Genomic DNA, 15,316 nt, shown 5'->3' on the forward strand with positions numbered 1-15,316 from the left:
TTTATAATGCTGAATTAGCCCTTTGAAACAGTCCTGTACCTTTCATAAAGAGTCCAAAGAGCAATTATTACGGGTGTTTGACTGGCACCGTAAAGTCGTTAGTTCAATCATCATTGACCAATTACTGCTTTTATTATATTTTCTTTTTCTTTTTATGATGAGAGAATGGCATTTTTCCCACAATCAGTCCTTGAGCACAAAGACAATAACAATTAAAAAGAAATATTTAAAATCCTAGTTTTATCTGCACAAAGGGATCTATCCATCACTATAAAGATCAGCTTTGCGTGCAGTTGCTTCTCCATAAAATATTCTCAAACTATCTACTTTTTTACACAAAGTTTTTTTTTTCCTTTTTGGATTGGGGGGACGGACGACTGGCATTATCTGGTTTTCTTTGTGTTTCTCAAGGGAAAGTAGCATTCTACTTAACGTGGTTAAAAATATTGCAGCTCCTGGTGGCTTCAAATCTGCAGAAATGCTGTGTTGTTTACAGAGATTTGTGCATGAGAAGGTTACATATGACACTAATTATGGTCCTGATAAGAATGGTTATGATGAACAGTGGGGACATATTTGGGTGCTGTTCACTATTAGCAGCCAAAAGAAATAGAAGCATGTCGAGAAACCAACGTTATACTACAATAGGAACAATGTATATCCTAATATATACATACGTACATGAGAGAGAGAGAGAGATATTAAGGAAGAGAGATGGACTTGTTAAAGCATTACTACTTAGTTATAACCCAATCATTCCTAAAGGCACGTGCAAATTGAAAGTAGACAGATTTTTGAGCATGTATCCTTAGCTAGATTGGGAACCTTTAGTGCAAATGAATTCCCCAACCTCATGTTTCCAAAAGAGAAATGGTGGGAATGGACCAGGAAGGCAGTTCAGAAGTTCAGAAGAACTACAGTGGTACCTCGAGTTAAGAACTTAATTAGTTCTGGAGGACCGTTCTTAACCTGAAACTGTTCTTAACCACTTTAGCTAATGGGGCCCCCGCCACACCGCCACGCCGCTGCTGTGCAATTTCTGTTCTCATCCTGAAGCAAAGTTCTTAACCCGAGGTACTATTTCTGGGTTAGCGGAGTCTGTAACCTGAAGCATATGTAACCTGAGGTACCACTGTATTTCTCTTTTCCTGAGCTGAAGGAACATCTTCCATTCTTTATCGATCACTGCAATAGCCTTTATCTTCTTCTCAGAAAGAGGAAGGAGAAGAGTTGTGTGGCTATTCCCTCCCCCCCCCACAGGTGGAATAAATGAAGACAACGGACACAGAGTTTTAGGTTAATGGGCGAAAATGGCCACAACTTTATTGATTACAGGAAAGAAGGGTATTGGCTTTAGGCATTGGCCCTAACCGACTATCCGGTCTGACCGGGAAGAGTTAAACACCTACAGGGGGAGCCACCCGAGATGCATATCCCTAGGCGCTCCCCGAGGGGTTACCGCTCGGGGGGGTGCTTTAGGCCCTAGCCTCCGTAGGTTTCGGATGAGGCGTCACCCCTCGGAGTCCTTTAACGAACTACCCTTCAAGCATTGGGGGAGGTGATAGCGTTCCTCCCCCCCAACCTCATCTGCATGACAATACCCGGCCAATGCCTACCGCCACCGAGCCGCAAGCAGGCTCGCCGCCAATACCCTCAGACCTGTAACCAATCCCTAACGCCTTGAAAAATATCTGCCAACCAAATATCATTGCCAGCATCAGATAGATGCACGCCATCCCAGCGATAAAGCATTTCCTTGTCAAACCGTATGCATGGGTGCTGAATGACCCGACCGCCCCATGCGGCCACCCTACGAGCCACCGTGCGCTCCACAATCCTCCTAGCTTTGTTCACAGCCACGGGTTTCTCTGCATCCCGCCAACATCGCCTTTCCAGCAAAGATGACCAAATAAAAACAGTGTGAGTGTTACCGTTGTGTGTAAGGTATTCTGTTGTATTTAACGTGGCAGTAGACTGGTGCAGGGTTAAACCTAGGATTTGCCAATCAGAAGGTCAGCGGTTCAAATCCCCGCGATGGGGTGAGCTCCTGTTGCTCAGTCCCTGCTCCTGTCAACCTAGCAGTTCGAAAGCATGTCAAAGTGCAAGTAGATAAATAGGTACCGCTCCAGCGGGAAGGTAAATGGGATTTCTTTGCACTGATCTGGTTCACCAGAAGCGGCTTAGTCATGCTGGCCACATGACCCGGAAGCTGCACGCCGGCTCCCTCGGCCAATAAAGCGAGATGAGCGCCGCAACCCCAGAGTTGGTCAAGACTGGACTTAATGGTCAGGGGTCCCTTTACCTTTAGACTGGTGCAACTTGAAGAGGCAGGTGTTAATTACCTTTGCATCAGTAAGGACATAGGGTAAAGCTCATAGGCTTAAGTAAGAAGAGAAGTATGGAAGTTCATGGAAAGAAAATTCTCCACCTTATCCCATTCTTAGAAGGCTCCCCTAGCTTTCTGGGGCTCAGTGGGGAGGAGGGCTTGGAGAACCTTCCTTCTGTCAACTTAATTAAGTGAATTTGGTAATCAGGTCATGGGGCTAAGGAATCTCATGGGTAGAAGGCCTGTTCAAAGACTTCCATTTGTGCAACGTGGCCCCCTCAAATTTGGTACTGGGGGCTCTGGGGAACCCCCAGATCAGCACTGAGGAGATTTCACCCCTCCCATATCCAAGAATCTGCTGATGTTCTCTGCTGATTCTCCAGAGAGGAGGGGGTGGTTTCTGCTCTCTACTTATTCCGCTCCAGCCTCACATCAAAGTGTCGGAGAGAGAGAGAGACTGAGTGTTAGAGAGAGATCGTGTGTATAGATAAGGTTGCTGCTAAGAACAGCTGCAGACACTCAGTGCAGTTCAGCTTTTCGTTTAGACCTCATTTAGCTCTGTATATAGTTGTGTATTATAGTTGTAGAATAAAGAAGATATTCTACAGAGCTGCTCTCCGAGTCATTTATACTCTGCTATACTCTGCTGTGCGACGACTGTGGAAGTGAATCCGGTGCTCACAACTCTAAGCTGCGCGTCCACAGCACTTTGACCTGTTGCTGTGCAGAAGGTGGTCTCTGGAAGTGCTACCCAGCTCGCCTAGCTCAGTCGGGGCTGAGTGGATGAGTCCAGTTTGTGCCACTGGCTCAAGGGCAATGCTGACAAGCACATGGGTGGAACAGAGGTGGCTATAGAGTGAAATTGACTTCCTCCCAATTCTTTTTAATCAGCATATCCAATATTCCCTCAGGACTTCAAGCTGGTTCTGAAAATTTTAAAGATTTTCATAGTATGGCGCTCACCATCAGACTGCACAATTTCTTCCTGTGATACTAGAGCTCACAGTCAGTTCATACTAGAAAGAAAGGAATCTCTCGATATTGGTCTCGGTTTCTAATTTTTCCAAACCTAAATTCACTTTGCCACATTTCCACATCATTTAGTGATTTTTATCATCATTATTTTTTAATAAAAAATATCCTCATGGAAATTGTGTTGGCATTTTAGTGCATTTCCCTCCTACTATATACATTGTCATGCAATTTTGACCATACACTGGTTTTTTGAAAATTATTTCCCCTGTTCCACTGCATTTTTCCACGTCACTTTTGTGAATATGCGTGCTTTTTACAGACACCCCCTCCCAAAGATCTACATTTTTGTAAATATTTTTGTTTGAAGAACTGCCTTGCAAAATTCAGAAAAGTGCAACTTTCTAAGGATAGCTGAATTATTTGTCTCGCATGTTGTTTTGAGAAGCGTGGATGAAGTTGGCCTTGCATTAAAATGGAAACTGAACTGAATCTCCCCCACCTCCCTCACCTGTGCAGGCTATGAAAATGGCTGCTACGAGCAAGCAGGCCTCTCTGGGTTGCTAGCTTCAGAATCGAATCCACCAAATGTTTGGCTCTGCACTTCCCTTTTCAGCAGCTGTTTGCATGTAATTTGCCTGCCACCGACATGACACTTGTAACATTTTAATAGCCCCAAGAATGCTAACTTGTATTGAAAACTGTTTGTGTCAAAGTCTCTTTGTATTGGTTCTGGACCCTCTGTGCAAGCTGGGGTCCTTGTCTTTCAAAGAATATAAAGGAAGGTCAAATCCTTGACACTGCTTGAACTGGTGTCATGTCTTAATTGATTTCAAATTCTGTACTGAACAAAAGAAAAATATTGAAGCTGACATTCTTTCTCTTAATGGTTTCAGGGGAAAACACAAATAAAAATTGCTTGTGGGTTCATTTTTCAATCGCATTTTGACTCCTCCCCTCCCTCAACCATGGAATCCAGGGACAAAGCAAATAGTACTTCAAAATGTGTGTGTCTTTGTGTGTGTTGATAGTCTCACTTGTTTATTATAAATTGACGACTGTTCGGTACATTCTTGAAAGTTCCCAGCAGGTACACATTGGAATTAAAATATAAATCCTCTACCCAGTTTGAGTTTGGCTTGACATCCTTCTATCTGATAAACACTTCACATTCTGTGTTGTAGGATGTGTTGGAAATAAATACGTAACCTCATTTTCTTCTATATATTTATATTTGTCATTTCTCATAAGCTTGAAAATCTCTCTGATTTCCAATGATTTATTCAGTAAGGCACCATTACTAAGCCTTCCTTGCCCATGTTGCATTTCCTTAAGTGACTGAATCAAAGATAATTTGAGTTCGTATTTCTGTATCAATGGAGGTATTTAAAGAGAGCTTATCTGATTTCCCCCACCAATTAAAGGCTTACATTACTTGTTTATATCCTTCTCCAATCTGACAAGGTCCTCATTTGATTCTGATAGGAACTTAGGCCTTTGTATAATAATGAGGGCATCTCTTGTTGCACATTTGTGAGGTAAAATTATATTTCAGGAGTTCCTTTCTCATCTGACAAATGGAGATTGATGGATAAAGGCAGCCCCTGCCACTTTGGTTAAAAAAATAAAGGGTGAAATCTGTATAGTAAATATTTATTTCAGGCAAAATGATGAGGGGAAGGCAATGTATGGTGAGAATGAGAAGGTGTGGGAATAATTTCAGTGTCCATAAAATATTGCTGTTAAGGAGCCCGTAAGTCAGAGGTTAATGTAACAAGAGTTAGTCTAGCCAGAAAGGTCAAGAAATTCTGACCTAGTACGTTCCAAGCTACCTGATGATTCTTAACAGTTCGTGGCAAGAAAAACCTTTTCTGTCCTGTCTTTTCGAAAGCGAAAGGACAAAGGTTGAGGCCAGTGAGGCGCTGACTTTGAAAAACAACAGAGTTCCTTAATGCTATAAAAAGTTGCCTGACAGAACAGAGGTCTACTGTATTGGGATGTTGACGCAGTAGTAGATAAATAAAATAAAAATCGAGGTAAATAAAAAACCAGGAAGACAGTAATATAAAAACAGATCATAGCAAATAATATTTAGAAATAAAAGGGTGAGGGAAAGCCAGGGCAAAAAGGTGTCTTTGCAAGACATCTAAAGTACTGGTGGGTCCCATAGGTTAGCTGAGGGGATGCAGGCCACTGCTCTTGGCCAATTATTATTATTATTATTATTATTATTATTATTATTATTATTATTATTATTATACTTTATATACCGCCCTACACCTGGAGGTCTCAATTCCCCACCACTGACACTGTCTTTCACTTCTGTGAGTACTAAAGCAATTTGCAACTGAAGCAACAACAATGTAACGATAAATAATAAAACATATACACAAAACATATACCATGGAAGTCGAATGGAATCCATTCTGGAAGTCCGTTTGACTTCCAGAACGTTTGGAAACCAAAGCGTGGCTCCTGCAGACAATCGGAAGCCACGTCGGACGTTCGGCTTCCAAAAAAGTTTGCAAACCGGAACAGTCACTTCCAGGTTTGTGGCGTTCGGGAGCCAAAACATCTGAGTACCAAGGCGTTCAGGATCCAAGGTTTGACTGTATATCAACAAAACATATCAGTAAACTGTTAGCATCAGTTACTATGATTGGGATGCAGAAACTAGCATTTGCAGGCTGGGAATGTGTGAGCAAATTGTGGTTGGTCACTAAAGTATATAGGATTAGCAGATTCCACAGTGCCAAAATGTTTTTATGACGGTCCATGGCACATATTGATATCTAGCTCTCTTTCCATGTAGCTGCCTAGCAGGAAGGTGCAATGTCACATCTGTTTCTGTATTGGGCTGCCAACCATCCCTTGTCCTAAGTCTGCTTGCAACATTATGGGTTAAGTATTTTACCAGAAGAGAAATCAACATCTTTTCTCACATAAACTATGTGAGTGTTAATATGTGACTGTTGCAATGCTATAGAAATTATTGAACATATTGGGCACGGTTCAGTGAGACAATGAAATATTGTTGATTTCAGTGGGAATTTTTTTTAAAAAAATAATTTTTATTAACTGGCCAATCACATCAAATTAAATCACATCGCATAAATTCCAAATTACAAAGCCAAATTTTTTAATTTTGTTGGGGGAACCCACACTTCAAGATCCAAAGGGGGATTCAGATCATCTTCTTATTACTGCGTTAATGTCCAAATCAGTCCAGACAAAGTTCATAATTCTATCCAGTCTTATCTTGTGTTTCCACATCATATTCAGTGGGAATTGTTGTTGTTGTTAATATTTATTAGCTGCTTTACTTGTGGAAATGACTCAAAGCAAACCTACAGACGCAATAGCTCCTGAAGTATGTGCCTTTGCCCATCAGTTTAAATGGACAGGTGTTTAGGGAAGCTTTTAATGTTTGATGTATTACAGTATTTTAATATTTTTTTGGAAGCTGCCCAGAGTGGCTGGGGAAGCCCAGCCAGATGGGCTGGGTATAAATAAATAAATTATTATTATTACTATTATTATTATTATTAACTGGATTGTGCCAAATCACTTTCCATTAGACTCACCCCCTGCCATTAGACTACTTCTTAATGTTATCCTCACTCTATCTTCAAATCCACAATTGTAGTCTTTGGTTATGTATCAGATCGCAGTGCAGTTATATTGAAATGTGAATTTGACACACAGGCCAAGGTAGAAAGAAATTGGTATTATAAAGTTTCTCTTCTTAAGGATGAATGATTTATAGAACAAATGCGGACAGAAACTAAACAATACTTTGATTCTAATACTGCAACAGCTTCCGCAAGAATATTAGAATGGGAAACATATAAAGCGTCAGCCCATGGCCGAATCACTGCATATTCATCTTATTTTTAAAAATTTAAGAATAAAAACTGGATTGTGCCAAATGTTGTTCCGTGTTGTTTTGCTATAAGTTTTTTTAAACAAACAAGCTAACATATATATATTTCAGCAGATGAATATTTGGGAAATGTAGACATAACTATTTATGAAATCAGACCTACTGCAATTAGGCTGATTAAGTTTTTCTTTTTGGCACCCCCATAAAGCAAACAATTGAGAGAAAGGGCCCCTATAGGAATAATAGATTTGGAAGCTTTGACATCCGCGCATTGTTGAGTAATTACATCAGTCTTCTTGGCTTAACGCAGATACGATTTTCAAGGCAAACATTAGAAAACAAACAAATTCTTTATGATCTGACATGAGATGATTTTGTTCGGGATAAAACCAGGACCAGCAAAATCCTAATGCTTGATTGCTCTTGGGATAATATTTCAAAATGTGAATGATTCCGTTTTAAGGCACCTCAAGTTTACAATGATAAATCTTTGTAGCACTAAAATCCTTCCTCAATCAACTCTGGTTCTTGAAATGGCATCTGCCTTTGAGCTATAAAAATAGCAGATGATTTATTTTTTTTGATAGCTTATCAGTTAACAGACTGCTTGGTTAGGATAGCACATTTTTATGCTAATCTTCTGGTTAGGAGGGGGAGAGATTTAAGCTGAAGTATTGTTGCATATACTTTAAGTTCAGTTCAGATATGTATATGTGCCCTTTTTCTAGAGAGTGCCAGGCATGCAGACCATTTACAGTGGCAGGAACAGCATCAGTACTGAATGGTTTATTGAATAACTCCTTCAGCTGATGCTTATCCCATTAATGTAATGTGTATAGTAATAGGTAAGTAGAGTAATATGTTTAACATATAGTAATATTAACTTGTACAATGAATTACAGCCACCAGGGCTTCTTTCCAAGGTCTCTATCATAATGTCAGCATTGCAGTTGGCAGACTAGGGTGACTGCAGCAAAGACTTAATTTGTCCAGGCACTTAAGGGCAGGCTACATGTTACACAGCAGCCATGGGTGACTGATGAGACCTTGATGTGTCCTTCAGTGTTCTCTGCAGCTGCAGCATAACACAATTTCTTCTTTGAAGAGAAGCAAGCAAATCACACACACGCACGTCCCTTGTGTGTGTGCATGTGTGGCAGCGAGGCAATTTTCAAAAAGTTTGTCCTCCAAAGGTATGTTTCAGGCACATTTTTTCTCTCTGTTATAACTCGCAGCGCAATAGATTTATTTACACTTTTTTTAAGGTCACTTTTCAATACCTAGATCCTTTCAAGGTGACTCACAATCAAAGCCACCATGAAACGATGTTAACAATACAAAGATTCTATTGTCAGGTTTGAAACAGAACAAAATACCACCAAAGCATAAGAAGGAAAATCACAGGATGCCAGCTAGCTTCCATGAAATGGTTTCAGAGATATAGTTGCTTCTGAGGAATAACTCCAAATCTTCTGAAAAATGAAGGGGCACAAAATCCTCTGCTGTGCTCCCATTATCAGCGCAGGTGGCATAGCTCATAGGTAGCCTTGAAACTATTTCTTTCTTTGAATAGTACTTGTCCCTAAGAATAGTGAGTTAATATGTTAAAATGGTCCATAGAAAAATAAATTTAGATGAGAGTCATTGGGTTGCATCCAGCAAAGTCATCTGTGGAGCGGACCTGTTCAAATAATAGACTAAAGCGAGTCATGTTTATTGAGTTCAATGAGTTTACTCTGAGTATGGCAGCTCACTGCTCAGATTTTAGGTTAGGTGATGTGTTTCATTGCTCTCTGGAGAAAAAAACAAGTAGTAGTAACAGCAACAGCAGCAACAACAATGAAAGCAACAACATGCCCACTATTTGGGAAAAGTAAGCATGTGATTATTTCTGCAAGCACAGAGCTCTCATGTGTACAAATGATGGCTGTGATTCTGGTGTACCAGATGCACTAGATAGAGTGTGCTTTGACCATTGCTGGTAGTGGGAAAACCCTCATATTCTTTCAGTTGCCCCCATCCCCATCGTTCAGCCTAGACACTGAGGTCCAGCTACAAGGGCCTTCTGGTGATTCCCTCCCTGCGAGAAGTGAAGCTACAGGAAACCAGGCAGAGGGCCTTCTTGGTAGTGGCACCCGCACGGTGGAACGCCCTCCCATCAGATATCAAGGAAATAAACAGCTCCCTGACTTTTAGAAGACATCTGAAGGCAGCCCTGTTTAAGGAAGTTTTTAATGTTATCTAATGTTTAATGTTATCGAGTTTTTAATAATCCATTATTTTTATTATTATTACTATTAAGAAGGCCTGTGAGCATTCCCCATCTCTGATGCAGAGCTGAAAATAGCTGGGTTCCAAGGAAGGCTAATGCCTGTAGCCTGTAGCAAGTTAATTAGTTCATTAAGTAATAAGGGAAAGAGTCCCAACATACTGACAAGGTTTTGATGGCCATTGCAAGGACCAGAGAATAGGTGAGACGCTGTCGGAATTTCTACTATGGTTGTAGAAACCAAATAGTCATCATAGATTGGTTCACATTTTTTGCACTTTGACATGACCTCTGCTTTAGATAAGGTTGAACAAATTTGTCCATTTCAGTTTCTTTCCATCTCTCATATCCCCCCCCCACCCAGTATTAAGTTCAGTTCGCCATATTGCTGCATCAGTTTGCAATTAAAAAAACAAAACCATCACAAAATTCGCCAGCGTGTTAGCACGCAGTTGTCCAAATGTACATATTTGCCTAATATACACCGGATAAAATGCATGTTATCTTATTTTCACTCATATAAGCATTGTTACACACGCTTTCCTTTAATGTGTGTCTGTTTCTGTACACATATGTTTTGGCTGGTGAAATGTATTGCAAAATTCATTTTTGAATTTTGAATTTCATTTTGAAGGATAGCTGTGTTAAAATTCAAGTAGACGTTCAGGAAGCAAGAAATAGGCATTAAAATGTGAGATGAAGTACGGTAAATTTCTCCATACTTTGGATGATACAGTATTTTACCACAGAGAGTAAAGCAGGAGTTTGGTTCCTTGAGGTGTGATCAATTCTGCCAAAAGTTATTATCTTTGTAGGATAAATTGGGGGAGAAGGCTGAGTTAAATTGGGACTTAAGTTTTATCACCCCATTTCTTATTTTTGTTTTGATATTAACAGTAATACAGTTATTTCGGTTTAGACTCTAGACTTCCTGAACTTCCAGGGGCCCTTGATAGATTGCAATGTCTATTTCTTCTCTTCCTTTATGTTGGAAGCTGCCCAGAGTAGCTGGGGCAACTCAGTCAGATGGGCAGGCTACAAATAAAATAAAATAAAATAAAATATTTTTTCTTTCAAAATCTGGTAAACTCTCTGTGTGTGTTTGGAAGCCCCGCTAGTCAATCTGCTTAGATTCTGAACTTGTCCCCCAAATTCATGCCCTGAGTACATCACTATGGATGTTAGGCAGGCAAAAAGCTATAATTGTTCCACAATGAACAAAAATCTGTTCCAAAAGATTGGAAATGTTGTAAACTTCTTTATTTCAAAGCAAGCCTGCCACTCGCTTTGTCAATAATGTATTTGCTAGCTACACTGCTGAGAAGGGTCAGGGATGCATGGACAGTAAATGTTTTTAATTGTTTTCGGAGGAGCAGTAAGTTATAAAGCAAACAAGAAACTGCTTTTAAAAACCTTTGTTGAATTAAAATGAATAGCTGGCAATCAGACTTGTTGTTCTTCCAAATGCACTTGATGCAGTGATGTTTCCATTCTTTTTTTCCTTATCTGAATTTCTCCCTGGACTTGGGAGTTTCAAATAACCTCTATGTCACTCAGGTGACATAGCAGGAATCCTGCGTCATTCAGTTGTTTAATTTATTTCAAGATTCCATTTTTCTTTTTGCTATGGCGCTCTACCATAAGTAAAAAAAACAAACAAAAAAAAAAAAACAACCACAGCCATATCTGTATCTATCTATCAACCAGTCTATGAAGTAATACTTAAAATCACATCAAGATTGCTTAATCGCAGGGTTTTATCAACAATGTGTCTGTGGTAGGATTGGGGGAGATGCAAATGACCTGAAGGAGCTGAGAACTGTGGGAAACTGTGCATGTTACAAATCCAGAAGTAATTTTGGAAATTAATTAATGAATTAATCCATTTCTAGTTAATCTGGAATGAAGAAGGGTAAAACGTAATAAGGTTGGGCTGAAATTCCATTCATCCAGTTCCCCACAGATATTTCCCCTCAGCCAAGAAAAAAAAGGGGGGAGGGAGGGAGGGCAAATTTCCTATTGCTTTTTGTGGAGAATGACATTTCTCTGACATTTTGGGGAGGGAGAGACTGGCCAGAAGCTGTGGAGATAGGCTGCTTCATACCGGCCACACTTCCCAGAATGCCTTGGGAGGTGTTATGTATTGAGTTGAATAGGATCCAAAAATGCAGCAGTCTGATTGGTCCTAGAACAATAGGATTCAGAATGCAGCAGTCTGATTGGTCCTAGAACAATGCAGCAGTATGATTGGTCCGCCCAATCCAGCTCCATATGGAAGTGAATCCACAACCTGATTGGCCTACAGGAGAATTCTGGAATTAGCCAATCATGTGCAGCCCATTGTGTAAATAATGTATATAAAGCAGATACTTTGAGGGGACTTTCATTCCTCCTCACCACTATGAGCTGAATAAAGAGCATGAAATCCACTCTCGACTCTGAGTATATTTCAGGAGCAATGCGAAGTGACACAGCATTTCTCTCAAGGTATTCCCCCTCTGGCAAGTGGTACAATTTTGTTTGTTTTTCTAAGGAAACGTAATAATAAAAAAGCACCCCATAAAATGGGGCTGGTGGCTGTGGACTCCCCTCCTGTCCCCCCTCCTCTGGGGGACCCTGCTGAAGGGGGTCAGCCATAGCATGGGAAGAAGACCTCAGTGTCCGGGATGGACGATGGGGGTGGAGACGCTCCTTCAGGTATACTGGGCTGAGGCCGTTTAGGGCTTTAAAGGTCAGCACCAACACTTTGAATTGTGCTCGGAAACGTACTGGGAGCCAATGTAGGTCTTTCAGGACCTGTGTTATATGGTCTTGGCGGCCACACCCAGTCACCAGTCTAGCTGGTCACTCTCTCTCTCTCCCCGTCCTGGTTGTCCAGAGGCCATTTGTACTTGGCAGGGGCAGCAAATGAATAGCCATTTGCATGTTTTCTTAAAACACAATGATGATTTTTTTACCTGAATGCCTTTTTAATGCATGATAATTAGAATAATGAATTCATAATGCACATCCAACGGGAAAAGAAATATTGGGCTCTCATATAAACATTGCTGTGACCTCTCCACTCCGCAGACCCGTCTATTTTTCTATTAATACAATTTTAGAGAAGCTTTTTCTAGCTGAGGAGACTCTTAACGTCCCTACTTAATGTTCTGATTAATGAGCGTAAACAAAGCTTTTAAGATACCTTTTACCTGTGTATAATCAAGCTGCCAGGAACTGCAAATGTCACAGATTTCAATGGTCTCTTTGGGACTTTTAATCTGTTTGCTTTATATAAAGGAGGTGATTTTATTTTTACATTAAGGAAGCATTAGCCTCATTAAATGGGCTCCCACTTTATGATAACTGCAAATGTCACATTGATCCAGAAAGATAAGAAAATGTGCTCATCTTTGGAACAATATCCAAGGCAAGAGCAAGCAACCCACACTATTTGCATTAAAAAAACACACAAATCGTATAAATGAAGAAGATTGATGTGCCATCTGTTCATGTCCTTCACTTTTCTGGCTCTTCTGTGTTGAGATATTTTTATGGAACAGTTATGCTTATTATTTTTGAAAGTGAGGCACAGGTTAAAAAAGTTTACAGTGTGTAATATGAGTCAAAGATATGGGTTTACTGTATCTCAAGCTTTAAAAAATAGAACGCCTGGCGTTGAAGCTGAGTTCTGAGCTTGTCAGATGAATGGTATTTTTTTTTTTTTTTGCAGCATATGTGACTCAAATCTCCAGGGTCCTGGCAATGCGATTGCCCCCAGTGTTAAAGGCTGAAAGAAGAGGGCTTTCCTAAAGGATGTTATTGCATGGACAGGCGGAGTCCCCCAAACCCAGGGCACCCCCCATGTGGAATAATGACTCAAGACAACATGCTATGGGATTAAATTGGCCACATCTTAATTATATTTCAGATGTGGGTAGACCTTGGCTCAGGCATTGGGCGTTATCCCTCCCCAGTCCCCAGCCGGGGATCTAGGGAACATCAGGGTTATCTAGTGTGGGGGGCGGGGATGGGCCGGCTCTGGAGAACATATGTTCAAGCAGAGATAGCCGCCCCCGTTACGCCGTTGTAGCAGGGGAGAGCAATGACGACCTCTCGTTGTACGGTCAAAGCCTCCCCTCAGAAACCCCTTTAATGGGGAACCCTGGTATCGTCGCTGCAAAGAGGAAGGGGGCGTGGGTCACCTCCCATTCAGGAAGATAGACTAAAGGATTCCACCCAAGGCCTGATACTGCCAAAGTTGTGACGTTTTGCTACAGGAAAGGCAAAACCTGCCAATGCAGGTAAATTCCTTTCCGGCCCTTCAACAGCGACCCTGACATAGCAGTGTCCGGAAACCTGTGAAGAAAAGGTTAACCTGCAAAAGAAGACTTAACTGAGGGTGGGTAGGGTGGGAGAAGCTCCGGAGCCAACTGAGGATTCCCAGGTAAGATCCTCCCTCTATTCTGTGGGCAGGTAGTCCCTCCCCTACCTGGCCTGATCTCCTTGGCAACGCTTCCCCCAGGTGGGATCGGACAACTGACTGAGGTAGGCGGAGACCTCCAGGTATCCCACCTGAGGGAAGGCAAAGCCAAGCCTATGCTGAATGGAGCCGCACTGGGTCCAGGGGCTGCGCACATCCACGCAAAGGGCGCCCCCCTTTTAATGCGGGGAGCGGTCATTGTGGACACAGAAAGCTGCCTTACCATTGGTCCACCCAATTCAAGTTCTGTCTACACTGACTAGCAACAGCTCTCCAAGCTTTCAGACCAGAAGCCTTTTCCCAGTCCTATTTAAGGAGTTGAGGGGTGGAAGCTAGGACCTGCGACATACAAGGAAAATGCTCTCCCTCTGAGCCATAGTTGAGCAGGAAGAGAGGGCAGGTTGTGCTGAGGTGGCTATTCCAAGATTTCTGGAAATACCCAACACCAGTGGGCAAAGAAAGGCTGGAAAGAGCTCAAGAAATCCATTTTTTTGTAACGTCCCACACACTTGTATTATCTTCGAGGGTATGAATGAAGGCCAGCCCTACCATTAGTGAGGCAGCCATCATAGGCATCAGAGTCTGGGAGGTGGGTGAGGCAGAATGTTGCTGGAGGACAGCGCAGGGTGTGCCGTGCCATGCTGCCCACACCCTCTAAGCCAGTCCTTGAGCATGTCTCGTTGCCAGTGTTGAAATAAGATTCAGCCACTAAGTCAGCCAGCTTCTGCCCATGGATGAGAGGACATGACATGTAGCTGTTCACCTCTGACAGCAAAATTGTAGAATTGTAGAGTCATACAGCTGGACAGCATCTTAAAAAGCAGAGACATCACCTTGCCAACAAAGGTCCGTATAGTTAAAGCTATGGTTTTCCCAGTAGTGATGTATGGAAGTGAGAGCTGGACCATAAAGAAGGCTGATCGCTGAAGAATTGATGCTTTTGAATTATGGTGCTGGAGGAGACTCTTGAGAGTCCCATTGACTGCAAGAAGATCAAACCTATCCATTCTGAAGGAAATCAGCCCTGAGTGCTCACTGGAAGGACAGATCCTGAAGCTGAGGCTGCAATACTTTGGCCACCTCATGAGAAGAGAAGACGCCCTGGAAAAGACCCTGATGTTGGGAAAGATGGAGGGCACAAGGAGAAGGGGACGACAGAGGATGAGATGGTTGGGCAGTGTTCTCGAAGATACCAGCATGAGTTTGACCAAACTGCGGGAGGCAGTGGAAGACCGGAGTGCCTGGCGTGCTCTGGTCCAGGGGGTCACGAAGAGTCGGACACGACTAAATGACTAAACAACAACAGCAGTTGGAAGGGACCACTAGGATCATCTGGTCTAGCCCCCTGCAATGAAGGAATCTTTTGCCCCACATGGGGCTTGAGCTCACACCCTGAGATTA

Source organism: Podarcis melisellensis (assembly GCF_964234715.1).
Source record: "Podarcis melisellensis genome assembly, chromosome: 1".
Classification (NCBI taxonomy): Eukaryota; Metazoa; Chordata; class Lepidosauria; order Squamata; family Lacertidae; genus Podarcis; species Podarcis melisellensis.